This window comes from Phytophthora infestans, genomic scaffold (assembly GCF_000142945.1).
Source record: "Phytophthora infestans T30-4 supercont1.141 genomic scaffold, whole genome shotgun sequence".
NCBI lineage: Eukaryota > Oomycota > Peronosporomycetes > Peronosporales > Peronosporaceae > Phytophthora > Phytophthora infestans.
This window is the reverse complement of record NW_003303618.1, coordinates 228008-230916: the sequence shown is the minus strand read 5'-3', so window position 1 is coordinate 230916 and position 2909 is coordinate 228008.

Sequence of the window (2909 nt, the reverse complement as noted above, 5' to 3'; positions counted from 1 at the left end):
CCTCACTCTTCTCTTCTCTTCCTCTTAACTTGGTTAGCTGGCACCTATAGAAACAAGCACACACACCTGTTCCCGGGTCGCGGCACCAGTTGTGGTGTAGTAGACCACACAAATACCGTCAGATGTGGATTCCTTACACAAACCACAACGAATCGCCGAGTTAGGTCGGCGGTTGTATGGCCTGCGCAGAGGGTGGTCCCCTCGCGGTCCGTCCCTTCCGGGACACACGAGTGGCTCGCTTCCACTCGGTTTCGACAAACCAAGTCAGATCACTTCCGAGGCTCCGCCGAGTTTGGTTCGGCTGAGCTCGTTCACAACCCTGTGCCCTCCACTAAAGGATGAACGACGGCGCGCGAGCGCCTTTACAGGTCACCGAGTGCAGAGGCTGCTCAGCTAGAAGTGTTACAGCACCCGGGCTATCCGACGTACCGGCCCGCTGAGTATGCGGGACTTTCTTTCGCGCGTAGCGAGACTTTGTCCTACCCGGACCGACCTAATCTCTTGGCGCTACCAGTCAATACTGCAGCGGGGCTGCCGTAATTTTAGCGTCAGAGGAAGACGTTCGACTCAAAGAGTCACTAATACTAAGTTCTTTATCCAAAGGACACTTACAGCCCAAGACCAGGGCTCAAAGCTAATACCTTAACTTTTATGCTTCAAAACTAGAAGTGTTTTATTTACTATTATTGCGGTCAAGCCGCCTAGGGGTAAATGTATCTGTTTAACTAATTAGCATAGTTAAACCTAATCAAATGCATAACGTGTGGCTTTCAGCCAACGTACTGAGAGACCTTGTTAACTCTCCAACTTATGTACTGAGAGTTTGTTAACTCTCCGGGTACTTCGTACCCCTGTGTGTTCCACACCATGTAACCCCGTTACAGTCCGAGTAGTAGTCTCTTCTCGGAAATTCTCCAAACTTTGATTTATTGTCCGTCATTCAAATTTGTTACTGCTTCCCTCCTTTCTTAGCCTTCGACGTGACTTGGCTAAGTATGGTTTCAAGCTTGGTCCAGTACCCGGTTGTCTCTTTCTGTTCAAGAGCTGCTTCGAGCTCCGGTGAGTTCCCCATTGCTTCCAATAATATTTCCACGTACCCCAAAATCGAGGACGGTTCTTGCCACTGCTGTCCCGTCACAATCATGAGTTCTTCATAGTAGACTTGAGCCGTTAGAACCATCTTCACCAGCTTTTCTTTTTTGTTTGCCCTACAGAGTTTCAACAACTCCATCCCTTCAAAGTGGTTTTTCTTCAGTGGTGTCCACAGCTCGTTGGGGTATAAGTTTGTGTTATCTGGATTTGTTTGATGTTGTAGTCTGAGAGCTTCAATCCATTTTTGTATCCATGTGCGTCGTTCTGGGTCGGGAATGTCTTGTTCAATTCGATGCAAACAATGCAGGAGTACCGTTAGGCGTGCCGTTTTAGTCCATTCTTCCAGTACTGCATCTGTCAGTTCCGCTAAGATGTATCCTGGGGCTTGGAACCGTTGCAGGCTATTGAGCAGTGCTATGGAGTCTGCATGTACTACCCTTTTCCACGTCGCGATTGGAGTTTGTAGTCTCGGGAACGGGCTTTGGCCTTGCCACTGCCTTTCAAGTTGGTTCCACTCTGTTTTGATTAGCTTCATGTGAAGTCCTTGCTGCTGTTCGAGTTGTTGAAATCTGCCTGTAGCCGCATCTTGCTGGTTCTTCGGTGGTTCCTGTTCAGGTTCCGTTGTGTCTTCCATAATCGTGTCTTGTGACAGCCACTCCGATCCTTCCTCTACCTGACTGGAATTTTGCGATTCTGTGTATGTAGATGTGCTCCCAATTGCTTGTAACTCGGCTTGCCATTGGTGCAGGGTGGTCTCCGCTACTTCGTACACCTTGATCCACTCTTTTACCTTGGTTTCATCCCCCCAGTCCAGCTTTCGCAGCTCCCTCCTTTTTCCGGGCGATAGCCCTTCCAGTCCTGCTGTCGGGAATGCTTCTAGTTCCAATTTCCGATGTCCTCCGAAGTTGTCCACTGCCTCTTGTTCTGTGGTTGGCTTTCTCTTGATATGCTGATCGGTCGTGCATGTGGTCTTTGCTTCGGTATCTGTACCTGAGTTGCCACTAGTTGTGATGCCGCTTGAAAGTTCGTGGCTGTACTCAGTGTCATCCACTTCCATTGGGGCTGGTTGATCGTCTATCACCTCCTGGTTTTGCTTCGGTTCGTGTGGTGCAATTTGGAGCCAGCTATAATGTAAAGCTTGGTATAATATGATGATCGGTCCTTGGTTACTCTCGTTACTTTGGTTGAGTTCCTGTTGAATACTTTCGATCCATCCTGCCGCTGATCCTGTGCTGAAATTTTTTCTTTGCCCGTTCGAAACGTTTCCCCCTCCACTGTTCGTTCTGCCGGATAAACTTTTTGATAACTTGCTTTTTCCAGGCGTCCCGGTGCCACCACTACGTAAATCGTTCGATTCAGAATTTTTGCTAGCATTCTTAGGGTCAGCTCCGATCCCCAGTATCTGTGGTCCACGTAATCTGCTTGTTTAGAGGAAGTTTGACCAAGAGCTTTTAGGTATTTTTTTAGTGCTTTGCCTGATTGAAGTGGTGTAAGTTTGCCGTTGTCGTCATCAAGTGTCGTCAAAATAGCCTCCCTGATGTCATGCGGGAATTCCTGCTCAAAGAAATGATTTGCCGCTGCTACTATCCCTTTTTTCAGCTTGGTGGTCAGGTTTTCAATCGCTTTACTGTTTTCCATTATGTGCAAAATTGTGAAACTTGCACTCGCTGGAAACACAGCAATGCTCGTTAGAATGGCAAGATGATTTCCAATTCGATTCCTGAGGAGTGCTGGCAGGTCGTCTCTATGGACTTTATCACTGGATTACCTGATTCAAAGGGTTTTGATGAAATCGTGATTGTTGTCGACAACTTGAA